General features: G+C 30.2%; 1 long non-coding RNA gene across 4 annotated transcripts; it reads left to right on the top strand.

Annotated features, from left to right (window-relative positions):
• The first annotated feature begins 8,975 nt into the window (after window positions 1-8,975).
• On the top strand, window positions 8,976-12,788 carry LOC143634843 (uncharacterized). Of its 4 annotated transcripts, none has more exons than XR_013153939.1 (8): window positions 8,976-9,125; window positions 9,219-9,304; window positions 9,706-9,844; window positions 10,186-10,300; window positions 11,291-11,386; window positions 11,497-11,544; window positions 11,682-11,784; window positions 12,394-12,788. It is a non-coding gene; the product is annotated as an uncharacterized LOC143634843 (long non-coding RNA). The 4 variants fall into 4 exon arrangements; XR_013153940.1 differs by adding an exon at window positions 10,367-10,439 and having other exon boundaries at window positions 11,497-11,784; XR_013153938.1 differs by having other exon boundaries at window positions 11,497-11,784.
• Window positions 12,789-14,705: the final 1,917 nt, after the last annotated feature.

Genomic DNA, 14,705 nt, shown 5'->3' with positions numbered 1-14,705 from the left:
TAAAATGTTACTAAATGGAATCTTTGTGATTGATCATAAGTAAAATTTAAGTAAAGGTGAATATCATAGTATCCTCCGACCTGAGATACATATTGGGTCTTGATATTCACCAAGTATTTTACTTTGACTTAGTTCTTCGCTACTCTAAAATGTGACAGTACATAAGGCTAAGCTCAAGTGTAGTACAAGGTGATTGTGAGAGACGTATGTAGTCAAAAGGGGATTTGTCCCTCTTATTCATTGAGAGTAAGATGTCTAAGGCCTGCTAAGCTAAATCAACAGATAATGATCACTCTATGTCTCTGGATTTGACATGACATCTGAGACAAAAGGATAAATGATAGATTCACCTAAATCATTTTCAAGTAAGGGACTTGAAGGGGATGATGTTATTGAATGTCACTTCGTCATTCGTATTAGGGGTAGTAAACCGTTGTTAGGCGATATTTGCTACTTGCATCAATCTTCTATGTATCTTGTGTAAGTGAGAGATTGTTGGACTCGGTCTGCCCAAGACACATGTTAAAGTTGATGTGGCTAGTACGTTATGATCCAAGTCGGATCATATCCAATAACAAGCTAAACAAACACCCATGATATTTGTTTTAAGATATGATCTTAAAAATAAATATCAGCACTTAAAAAATTTAAAAAATGTGTTTCTAAATATTTACACTTGTGTAGTAAATAAATTATATGGATAATTTATATTTTGAGAGAAGATATTTTATAATGTTAGTTAAGTTGGTTAAATAACATAATGCATGTTACTTACATTATGTTATGTTATATTTTATAATATGTAACAAATATAACATAAGTATGACAATATAAAACATTTTGTATTAGAGTTTGAAATGTTTGGATGGGAGAAAAGTGGGCCGCCCATCTTTACCCTCCTCTCTCTCATCACTTAAATGTTTTATATTCTCCAAGAATATGCATGCTTGTTGGTTGGTTCATGTGGTGGTGCATTGGTTGCATCTCTTGTTTCTCTCTCACACATAAGTAACAAACTCTCTCTCTCTCTCTCTCTCTCTCTCTCTTTTCTCTCCTATTTTCAAACAAAACTCAAGGAAGAACAAAGAAGAAGTTTTAAGTGTAAATCCTAGCAAATCAAGGGTGTGTTTGTTGGTGGCTTGTGGGTATACAAGCTTGAGAATCTTCTACTTTGAAGACTAGCCATTCAATCTCCATCCTCTTCATTTTTTCTTAGCATCTTGAAAGTAGTATGCTAAAACACCCTATGGTTGTTTATTGGTAAGCATGTAATTTCGTATATGGATCCTAGGCTTGGGTTTTTGTTTGTAAAATCGGTTTTATATTCATCTAATTAACAACATTTAAAACTTATTTATCCGCTGCGTTTTTCATATAAATGGGATTATATGACTTTGTTAATCTTGTTAAAACCCAACAACAACGACCAGTACGAGGACAACGACGATGATGATGACGACGACGATGATGATGATGATGATGATGGCGACGACGAAGATGACGACGACGATGATGACGATGACGGCGACGATGACGGCGACGATGATGATGATGATGATGACGATGACGGCGACGATGATGATGATGAAGATGACGACGACGAAGAAGAAAAAGAAGATGATGATGACGATGACGATGACGATGATAATAATAATAAAAGTAGTAGTAGTAGTTCAAGAATAATTCAAGTAAATTTTTTCATGACATGTACATGAATATATGATCTTGATTATGAATGTTTACTTGAGCATGCAATACTACAAGGGTGATAAAAAATATAATTGCGAAGAAATGATCTCATGATTTAAAGGTGAATTACGAGTAAGTTCAAAATTGACGAATGTCACATTAAATACATGAAACGAAACTTGAGATTAAGTAATAACATTACATATAAAAATAAAACAAAACTGAAAATTTAAAATGGGTTGGTTTTTCAGGTTTGAAAATTAATAAATGTTACGTAATGTGCTGTTGTGGAGACTGCCGACTTAGAACTTCTTCAAAAGGCTCACGGTGTACAACTATCCCTGAAGTTGTTACAAATAAGTTTCCAGTAACAGTTTATTCATGTTTTTTGTCTATCTATTATATATTAATTATGTCTTTTAACAAATGTTTAGGTCCGAGAAAAAAGGGAGCAACATTAGTCGTTTGTGTGTGAAGAAAGGGATCAACGAATACAAAATAGAAGACATTATAAGAAAATTAAATAGTCTCGGCACTTAATTGTAATTTAGTTATCGTACTTGTATTTAACTAGTGTTTTTCCCGGTGCGTTCAGGTCGGTAAAACATGGACGGTGGTAAAACAAAAGCGTTGATACGGTAAGTCGACGTAAATTCAGTTGGTTTCAGTTACGTGCGTTATTGTATCGGTACTAAGGAAAAAAACAAAAAAAATATAAAAATTAGGGTGGCCCAATGGAGTAGCGTCGATTGATAAAACTCGAGCACTTGTAAAACCAGACCATTATCGATCCCGGGCGCTGAGGTGGTTGAGTTTACGCGAATTCAGTCGTTTTTCGTCATGTCGTTACGATACCGGGACTAAAAAACAAAAATCAGCATTCGATCGGCAATCGGTTTTCGTCATGTTCTTTATGGTACCAGAACTAAAAAACCAAAAATAAGCATTCGGTCGGCATTCATTACAGTACTAGAACTAAAACAAAACATGGTGAGTCTACGCAAATTCGGTCGGTTTTCGTCACGTTCGGCACAATACCGTAACTAAACAAAATAATAAAAAAAGAACAAAAACAAAATTCACATTCGGTAGGTTCTCAGTACGACCGAAACTAAAACAAAAAAAATACTACCAATAGGGTGCCGCAAAGTGGCCCAATCGGGACTTTGCGGCACCAAACTCCTTATTTATTATATATAATAATTCATGTTAAAACTTGAGTTTAGGTTATCGTAGTGTGTGTTTTCTAAAACATGTTTATATTGGATTTCTTTCAACACATTTTCGATTTTTTTTTTTTTTGAATTATTCTGCATATTTCAAATTTAAAAAAAAAATTGAATTTTTTTTGTTTAATTTTGTGTTTATGTTGGAATTTTGTTGCAAATTATAATACATGATTTGATGGGAAAGTTTTATTAGAATTTGTTGGAAAAATTTTGTTGGAATGTTGTTGGAAATTATAAAATTGTTTTTGGAGGAAACTTGTAGGAAGTTTGCAACGATATATTTTTGTAGCAATTTTGTAAGAAAAGTTGTTGGAAAACGGTTGTAAATGTTTTACAAGCATGTGTTTTCCATCACAACTTTTTCGTTGGAAAACTAGGTTATTGACCCGTGTACGACATGGGTGGAAATATTGAAATCGTCCAACAATCACATGTAATTTAAAATGACAACATAAGTTGTAATATGTTTTTTTTTTACGACAATATGATATTTGGTTGTAAATAATAATGTACTAAACTATTTTATGAACGTTGTTTGAATAAACTAAACTATTTTTTATTAAAAGTTTTTATATTTAACTTTTTAACTAATTATAATGTTGTCCGGTTCTTGAATCCGGTTCAACCGATCCAACCGGTCCAACCAGTGAATCAGTAAAGCAGCCGGTTCGATGTCCGATCCGGTTATGAAACATTGGTGGAATGCTTACAAAGCAAATTTACAACTTTAAAAGATAAACTTCATAAACTACCAAATATTTACTAATAACCAGCATTTGTTGTTTTATTTATAAATTTACTTTCTTTATAAAAAATAAGCATTTTAAAACCGTCTTCACTCTTGATGAAGCTACATAAAGTTGGCAATATGTAAAAAAACAAAGTCTTCTAAATACATGCCAACTCTTGCTAGATTCGATGGGGAGGTCACACAAAGGTGAAAACAGTAAATTTATTAGTTAACTTAATGAATAATTAACATTATAATTTATAACCTCTTGATTCTTTTATAAATTAAAAGGTTATTACATAACCTTGCTTTTACTGTCTTGTCTTTGCAGCTTATAAAGTACGAACGCAATGAATCATATCTATACCAGAAGCATGTCATCAATATACCGTATTATAAGTAGATTCAAATTTGATTCAAATTTGAAACAGAAGTATCATATACAACTTTGTTTTCTCATAAATATATACAATAAGCATATCAATATAATGTATTATAAGCATAAGCAAAATTAAAACAAAAGTACCATATACACCTTTGTTTTCTCATAAATAGATACATAATTAAGCATTTCTAAACCAGAAGCAAATTTAAAACACAAGTATATTAAATATGACTCAAATCTATAGTTTGTGAAATAGGTATAAAGAAACTGGTTTGTCAAATAGGTTAATAGAAACAGGTTTGTGAAACTGATTTGAGATATCAACCGGATAAGTATATGTTGGATGCGAAGTTACCCAAAGTCATATGACCTATCGTCGACCCACTTCGTCTGTTGTTAAGAGTTCTCTTGTAAATCCTGTTTTAAAGCGTTCTCTTCCAAATCGGAGTCTTCCAATACTGTACTAGTACGCTGCCATTTTTTCCGGTGGTCACCTTCCTTGTATGCAATGCAATTACATCCACATCTCAGAAAACGCAAAATCACATCCGAGTATATCTTAGCCTACAAAGTAATATTTAGGAGTTAGTGAAAAATGGTATACCCGTATATGCACTAAAAGAGGGATGATAACGTTTTTTACCGCTTTTAGGTTGACACTCACAAAGGTTTGTGATCCAAGACTATGTTTGCCCCGATCGATTTCTTTCTATTATCTTTGTTTCTACTAATTTTTAATTTCCATTCGCGAGTATTCCAAATCTTAACCAGTTTTTCCCATAACTTTCTTCTCATCCATGGTGGTTTAAAGGGAAAAATAACCAACATATCATCACCAAGTTATAAATAGCAGCCTTTTGTATCCTAAACAACAAATTACCAAATTTTCCGTGAGCACATAAATCTCTTCTCTTTCTTTTGGAAAAGAAACTAACACAATTCAATTAAATACAGTGCCTCAACTTCCTACACACATAATTATCACCCTCATTTGGTCTTCAATTTAAATAATACACTTGTGTTTCCATTTTTGATTATTATGCAGTTTGATTTTGAGTTTAACTCACTATTTTGATTATCTACAATGGGTAAGGTAGATGATGCTTTACATTCAACTAACATATTTTAAAACAACCTGTTATTGATAGAGTGCACTTTCAATAAGAAAAAAAACGACTCATTACCTTACAAACTCAAAAGACAACACCAAACATAATAAACCATGTAGTAACAAAAACAATTTTAGTGGTCCATTCTTTAGAATATGCACCTATATAACACAACTATTCTTAAGAACTGCCGGCTCATTCAACATTGTTATATTGTGTTTCTCCATTCGGCTGTTTGTGAAATTATAACAGTTTTTACAAATAATTAGCACATAATTTAAATACAAATAAAACACAAAATACTTAATTAAATGTATGATAAACTAATTAAGAATTACACCGCTTACAAAGGTTGAATGTAAACAAATGACGAACTGTAGGTTGCACATGATTTGTCGTGTGCAAAACGGATGAGTATCGGGTAATTTATATAGCTAGAAATGGGTGACTAAAATTTGGAATTTATAATACATTGATTGCCTGATATAAATTTTACGTTGACCATACTAAATTAAAAGATTTGAGTTTGTTCAGCAAACAATACTATAAAATTTATTAGTATAGAAATGTCAAAACAGTTTTACAAATTGATTGATCTTAGTTAAAAGATTCGGCTTGTTAGGTCTAAATTAGGAAAAAGAGAAAACACAGTCAAACATATGTCTAATTCATTGACTTCTTATAAACACAGTCAAGCAGTTTTATAAATTGAAAGTTACTAATTAAGCAATTTTATAAATTGATTGATTGATTTATTAAAAATAGTTGTTAATAAAGCAGTTAATAATATGTCTAATTTTTATGTTCATGAAATTCGAAATGTGACCAGAACTGTAACAAAAGGTTACCAGTATTGCAACCTCTAATATATATTTTCAACATGAAAAACGAAAACTAGAGGTAACTACATGATAGTAACGTATAACATGTTGGTGCTGCAATTAAAAAAAGAGTGGCTACTTCTCTAAGTATCTCAAAATAGTGGCAAATGCAAATTATAAACATTAATTAACAAACATGGAAGATTCTTGTTAAAATGATTATTGAATAATAACATTGTGCAATTAGATACCTTTTCAACCAAAAGCTACAATGGTGATGCGCCCCTAGACTTAAAGAGCTTATTATTCACAATTGTATATGAATTTGTTCCTCAAATACTACATAAACCAAGACATAATCAACTAATGATAAATAAACATAATCATCTAGATATATAGATGAAAGTGGTAAAAAAACCTCAATTAAGGGCAAACAAACAAATAGATTAAACTTAATTTAATTTTAAGCATAGATAAAGATTTTGTAGAAAAGCCACCTATTCGATTGAAAAACTGCATTGTTGTAAACCTAAATAAAACCCTAAATCGAATTCAAACTTTTCGATTAACAGAATCATTAACAAACAATGGAATAAAAGCATAAATCTGTCGAAAACATATCATCTAAAACCAATTATATTAAGCAATTATAGTTGCTAGACGAATAATTGATACAAGCTAAGATGGTATCATTTAATCAATCAGCGAAATCAAAATAATTACTACCATAAAACATAAATATGGAATTGAAATAAAATCGATGGAAAGAATTAGAACATTAGAATAGACATATATAATAGAGTTACCTTGTTGATTATGAATCTTAACTACCAATCTTGATTACCAATCAAAGTTTAATTGAAGGAAATTTCGGAGAAAGGGACGGACGAACTGAGCGCTGTGAAGGAAGCGAGAGTGAATTAGGGTAAAGTAAACGTTAGTTGATTAATGTTTTTAATCGGATATCGGGTAATCAAATAACATAAATGGGTCCTGATTAAATAAATTTGTTTTTGAATTATTTAATTATTAAGAAAATCAAAAAAGTGTTTGTTATATATGAAAATAATAGGGTTGGACCAATAATAAAATGACATGTGTCCAATAACTCTATTGTTTTAATAGTATAGGTAGATGCTAAGCTACACATAATTTCAATCATGAGAAATATTTTAAGAATCACAATTAAAATATCATACCTGATTTATTTATTTTTTTTAACTTTAATTTTGTTTTTTTTTCAAATAACAAAACTTATATAGTTTTGCCATTTGACAAATCCCGTGTAATACACGGGTTCAAAGGCTAGTATTATTATAAAAAAAATGTTCTATTTTTTTGGAAGTTCAATAACTAATTGTTAAAACTTTCAAGATAAGATTCAAATATTTTAACACAGAAAATAAAGATTGTTGTTCATATAAAAATGAATTAATTTACATGAATTGTCTTAAGCTATATAAAATAAAATAAAAATGATAGAAAATTAACAACTAAAATACATTCGTAGTGACCAAAACAAACATAATCAACCTAATCTCCATCAAATACTTTTTCCATGCATTTAGCCAATCTACCAAGTTGGGCGGCCATAAATTGAAATTACTAAAAATAAATTAATGTTAGATACACTGAACTGTAAAAAAAATTAGTAAGAATTATCAACGGATGTAATCAGAATAACTATCATAACAATTTCGTTAAGGAAATAAATCAACAATATTTTCGCATATCTTAAAACCTTGAACATGTCTATTGAATCTTGGAAGGAGCAGGAGGAACTTTTGTGACCTAGTCCTACCATGGCTAGAGTTAGTATCCAAGTGGTCCTTAAACTGTAAATATGAATAGAGAGAGCTCTTAACATATGAAAATAAAACTGTAAATATGAATTTCAAGAAATCTTACATCAATCAGAACACGCATTTGGTGAGGTCCTACCATGACTCGAGCTAGTCTCTGAATGGTCGTCAAACTTCATGATTTGACCTACCTAAGTAGCAGCAAGATGTGTGCAACATATAAGATAAACTGCAAATAATACCAACAATTCAAATAATTAAGTTTCATTCAATGTACATCAACAATAAGAACAAAAGAAATATATTTAAGTAGAACTGACAATACGGAAATTTTAACATGAATCATTCACCTAACCAGTTTGCATACATCTAATTCCCAAGCTAACCTGCCTGCATAACAACCAAAAGACCAAATAAGGATAACTTAATTAAATTAATATGTGAATTTCACTTACAAACAATTACGAACGATAGAAATTTGAATACAAAGTCGTAGTTATAAGTTATAACAACTTCAAAAGAGTGAAAATAATGATATAAACAAATGAATATGGAATACCGAATTTATAGAAATGATTGTTTAAATGGTTTTCGAAGTATTAAGATGATGTCAATTAGTAGTGGAAATTTGAAATTTTAAAAATTGGACATCTAATACTTTTAGATTATTTAGATTTAAAGTAGATGCATTCAGTAAGGATATGAATTAATTATGTTGTTAATTTTGGTCTAAAAATGAATATTAAAATTGAACATTCATTGTGTTAGTTTCGGTTTAAGTTTGAAAATTAAATTTGAATATTAAAATTGTTGGTTTTAGCTAAAAATTAGTTTATAGTTGATTTAAATATCTTAGTATGTGAATTAATTGTGGGCTATTGATTAATTTTTGAATTATTTAGTTGTTAAGAAAATCATAGAAGTGATTGTTATATATGGAAACAATAGAGTTTGTTCAATAAAATTCATTTGTTTATAATATATATATATATATATCTAACTATCTATATAAATGCCTACCATAAAATCCTATCTCACGTCGCTCCCCACCCCTTGTAAAGCCACCAGATTACCTGATCCCATCGATTTAGCCCGTTTTATAAAATTCGCGGGTCAAATGGGTAACCATACCCGGATACCATAACCCTTCTCTGAATTTGTAACCAACTGTTTTCTCCCCGTCATGTCACCACGCGATATCTTGCAATCATTCACTGTATTTTCTTCCTTCTCCCTTCTAATCAATCCCGTTTTCTTTTTTACTCCAACTCGAAATTAGTTGCCGTCTGCATCCGCTTCTAACTCGACCACGATTTTTTTCGCATCCTGCCAGATTTGTAACTGCTAGGGCTTTATTCAGGTCAATGCTAAATCTCTTATCTATTAATAATAAAGTTTTGCTTTGTAGGTTTTTGGGGTTTATTCAGGTTGATCCTAATATTTGTGGAATCAGGTTAATTGCTTTGATTCGTTGGCTTTCGGTTCATCTGATCTTCCATCACTTCTTCCGAATCCAGCGTCGGCGCCGCTGTCTTCAAGGTGGTTACTTTGTGTTAACCCTAAGTTTGGATTTGTGTATTCCAGTAATTATTTTGATTTATTTGTTATGTTAGTTTATGTAGTGTTTGTGATTATGATTTCACAAGATTGAAGATACTTTAGAATTAGTGAGCTTTATTCACATACAAAACAATAGTATTATTGGATTTGAGATTTTTAAAAAGATAATGTTAGATGTTCAAGAGATTCTTTGTTATATGTTGTTGGTAGATATGGAGGTAAATATAGATGTGCATGTGCCCAATCTTGGAAGACTATGTTTTATAAGTGTCATAATCATTTGCATAATGTTGTAATGTGGCGTGTACGCTTTCAACTTTTGAGAGAATTCTCTCTTAGTTAATTCATCTTAGAAGATTTCATTAACATTATTGTTACAGTTATATGTAGGTTTAACTACATGCGTTATGACAAAAAAACATGGACCGATTGGACAAAATGGGGATGGAGATTATAGAAACCGTAGATCCAGATGAATTTAAAAAGTATTTGTTAGAAACTAATAATACTATTTTTCATGTAAGTAATGTTATTCACTTAACTACTTAAGTGCACCTTGCTGCAAATTCTATGAGTTTTAAATGTGAATGTGTTCATGGTTTGTCTAATTTTTGAGTTTCTTTAAAGTTAGCTTTTTCTGCAAATTCTGAGTTTTTGAAGATTAATTAATGTTTTTTATGAATTCTAATGAGTTTCTGCAATCCTTTTTTTATGTTATTGATTGGTTGGTAGAAGTTGAAACCAATCATGCCTTATTAATCATTGAATTTCCATGTTCTTCCATATGTAATAAATTTATGATCAATTGCCTGAAAAATATGATTTTGTTAGTGATTGAAAATTGTAAATTTCATTTGCAGAAAATGATTCAAAAGATTCATGGGCTGGTTAACCAAGATTCTAAAAGGATTCGGTTCAAGCAATAAATTTGGAGAACATCATAGGAGATATCAAAAGTATCCTCAAACAACAGAGGTATGATATTCTTGCAATAATTTGATTATTTTAATGTTCATACTTCAATGTTTGTTATAAACGTAGGACCCGTTATCGGACTTTGATAGGGAAGAAATCGATCATGCAATCACAAATTCTCTTCTAGAAGACGCGCGAAGTATTGTTTCGAATCTTCTATGGCTCTTATACCTTTGTACTTTCTATCTTACTTTCATAAATAGCATATTGTGAAGCACTATGTCACATGGAAATTTAAAAGCGTTCTTTCCATGTTTGATTCAAGTATGTTATCATTTCTTATAAATTTTAATATAATGGTCCTATACTACTTAATGTTTGGATAAAGTTTAATGTTGATTGTTTGACTTTTAGGGTCAAATAAGTAATTAATTTATTTTTAAATTTGACATGAAAAGTCAATATAGAAAATCTTTTTCCTTTAGTAAATGGATTAAACATGTCTTTTAGTAGTCTTTCAACATTTTTGTAGGAGTGTTTTTAGCCGCGACCAAGTTTAGCAGCCTTTCAATGTTACGATTCATCAGTTTATGGTCAAACACCACAATTTCACAGGGACTTTTGCTCCTATACTCATTTTTGAAAATATCTCTTAAAAAAGGTTTAATAATATAAGTGATAAAACAAATGGGCATGGTATGAAATCAAACGGGCCATAAAAAATAGCAGATTTTGAACGTTTAAAAAATTGTTATTTATGTGTTTAAAAATATACCTGCATATCACGCTGGCTAAAAGCTATTTGATAAGAACTTTTGAGTATCGAAAGTCAAAACTTTTGAGAGGGGCAAATTTGATAAGAAATTTTAAACAACACATGTATATATTTTTTGAAATATGGTTATTTATTGGTTTCACATGAATTGTTCTCTCTATGTCACATGTACACGTTAGAGTAGTTTTTGAGTTTATATAATTTAATCATTTTCTTTAGTTTATTGATCATTTATTATTTTTAAAAGTGTTTATTTCATTATTTGTTTGTCAAAGGTAATGCTTTTTGGAAGGATCTTGACTGATGGACAGTTAAGAGCTATGGTGAAATGTGGATTATATGAGAATCTTGCTATGGAGGCCAATGTTCAGGTTACACCCTGTTCTATCTTTTAAGTGATTCATGAACTCTCAAGATGTAATGCTACTAAAATTATATGAGTTTTTGACATTGCATTGGTTGTTTTCTTTTGGTTATTTAGTTTTGCAGGTGTTTTGCTTGACAGGCTTCATAATGTGTGCGGTCATAGGTAACTTTTGTGATATTTGTTGGCTATTATATATTTGTTTTTGGATTTTAGGTATTTGATTTTCTCCAAGGATGTTATTTGTTTTGATTTCGTTGTCCTAATCAGTTAGGAGATTTTCTTATTAAGTTCTTTTTTAGTGACACTTTGAATTTAGTTTGGAAAGCATTAGCTAAATGATTGGATAGAGGCTGTGTTTGAGATGGAGCTAAATCATGACATCTTAGCAAGCATCACACTAAGGTACTTATCGTAACTTATATCGCTCATTTATGTTATCCTTTAATCGAAAACGATACCCTCAAAAAATGAAAGCGGGTTAATATCAATATTGGATTTTAATGAAGAACAAGCTTTGAAAATCATTATTTGTAATTCAGTTTGAACTAGATTCCCATATTTAGAATCGAAGCGAACTATAAACCAGATTACGAAAACCGAAATTGTATTTTCATTTGATTTAAACGGCTCCACCGTAGTTCAATTTTTCGTTTAATCAGTATGAAAGTGGATCACCTAAAACAAATCAATAGAATTCAAAAAACACGCCACATCACCATAAACCACATAACTAACTCTTTGGGCTTAAGACTGTACCCAAAAGTAAAACTTAGTTAAAACTGTTATTGGAATTTAGTAAACATAATCTGAAGATTCATTATTTGTTATTCGGTTCCAACCAGAAACACATATTTTGAACTGCAACCGAACTATAAAGGAGCTAAAGAATTCGGTTTCTGTTCAACACTTGACTGGAAACTAGATTTGTAATCAATTTTGATTTTAATGGATCCAGGTTGGTTAATCTGTTTACAATATTAGTTATTTCACGTTTTGATTTTTTATGTCCAGGTAATATTAAACCTCAACATGAGCTTTTTTGATATATATGGGAACCATGGGGGCATTGTTGGTCTTGACTGAAATACAACTTAACGAATGTGCTCTTGGTGAAAAGGTATAACTATTTAATGTTCAGGTTATTCCATGCATTTTTCGTTCTTATTTCCAAAAGATGTTGAATTTTAATGTTGTAGATGATTTGGACTACATACTTATTTACCTTTAGATTACTAGATATGGATATTGTAAGTTAAACTTTGCTGATGATTTGGTGGAGAGTTACAACAGAATGCAACAAGAGAGATTCCAGAGGGTATAAAATTCGTTTTTTGTATTTCTTCAAAAAATGAAAGTTTTCCCTCAAATTTATAAAATCATGTAGTATTTTGAACAGCAAACGAAAGTCCGCAATCATACAAATAGTAAATTTATTCCATGGTGTTTTTGACAATGATTTTCTTCCACCTGGTTTTCAATGTAGCATTATGAATAAGATAAGTTGAATCTTTACATCAAAGTTTATACCTAAGTTGAAAACTAAACACGTTATAATCGAAAACCCTACACATTTAAAAAAAAAACTAAAAAACAATGAAAATTAAAAGTGATCTATACCTCAAATATCATAAAAAATTAATAATTGATATGATCAAGTGACATATAAAAACGAATACTTATAATAGTAACATAAAAATAAAGCAATGATCAAAATTTAAGCTAAAAGAGTATTTTATCTTGATATGAATTATAGGATTAACTAAGGCCATTGGTCTAATGAAATAAAAATTCTTGATTTAGTTAGTTTATTCCAACTCATTAATGTATACTTGAAATTTAACTTTATCTCAACAATAAATATAGCCATCTCAGTTGAAAAAAAAAACTACAATCAAAATGATTAAAAGCGACAATCATAGTGCATGCTGATTAATTAAATTAATATAGAAAATTATATATTCAAAATAATATTGAAAAAAAAACTAAATAAACCCCCGTAACACGCGGGCTAAAAGCTAGTGTGTATATATATATATATAGATTGTTAGAAAGTGGGCTTTTCAACACATTTCTTATGAAATTTGTTGTAGAAAAATATCCTTTTTATCTTGTAGCGGTTAAAATTAATTAATAATTATTGTAACTTAAATTTTGTAAGTAAAGTTTATTAATATATATGATTTTTTTCACATCAATATTTTTGTAAATTAGCTTTGTATACGAAAACCCCGATTAACGAACTGAACCTTAATATTCCATATTCGTTGTCTATTGTACTTTCTAAAATCTAAATTATTCCTTTTGACTTAGGGTTTCTTGTTTATTCAAATCAAGTCCTTCCGCTTAAATTCATTTTCTTGTTATTTTATTTGTCGCTTGTAAGCGGTGAGTATTTTGTAGCACCGTTTTAAATATTTTATTATTTTGGGTGTAGCATGTACTTCTATTCAATTACAAGCTTCATTCAATTCACAGAATATCATTAGCTTTGATGTTCCACATATCTGTTTATATTTGTTAAGTGCTATATGGACTATGTGTTTATATTTGTGTTGGATTGGTGACGAGTACGCAAAGTGGTATGGTCTATATGGCGAACCTACGCTCCTTAGTTGACTGGCTTATTTTCAAAGGAAAATTTTCATTTATTTCATGTATTTACATTATGTTGAATTTTAACTGATGGAATTGAATTGTATGCTGTTTTAATATTATATATAATAAAACCTATGATTGCTCACCAACAAAGTGATATGTTTATATGTGTGTGGGGTGTATTTATGTCTATGTTTTGCTTTGTTTACTATTTAAGTTTTTCGTTTGCACTATTGTTGTGATGATGGCTAATGTGGTTTTGTTTGTTGGTGTATTATAGACGTGTACTGTTTGGTTTGAGTGCGCTCCTGATCTAGGTTGCTGTTGCTGCTCTCAGATTTAAAGGTATGTGATTTTTTATGGTTATGATTTCGTTTAATAGTCTGCGTACCATTATAATATTAGGTAGAAAGTTTTAGATTTCAAATTAACATTATTTGATCTCATGGTATTTTTTAAAATCTTCCTAAGGCATAATTAGCAATTATGAAACTATACATACTTTACTACCAACAGCCGGTATCTTTTCAGTTTATGTAATCAAATCTGGATATCAAATGAGCATTTCGGTACCGGTAACAAGATTTTAAGAAAATCATGATAGGGATATTCGGGATCGGTACTGGTACAATTTACTTAATTTTTGCCTATGATACCGGTACAGAACGAGCTTCGGTACCGGTACCAATTTTTTTTAGAAATTCGGAATCTGGAAAACTCATGATCAG

The sequence above is a fragment of the Bidens hawaiensis genome, unplaced genomic scaffold (genome assembly GCF_021521415.1).
Source record: "Bidens hawaiensis isolate Kalapana, Puna unplaced genomic scaffold, B.hawaiensis_p1.1 tig00007257_1, whole genome shotgun sequence".
NCBI lineage: Eukaryota > Viridiplantae > Streptophyta > Magnoliopsida > Asterales > Asteraceae > Bidens > Bidens hawaiensis.
This window is presented reverse-complemented; position numbering and strand designations above follow the sequence as displayed.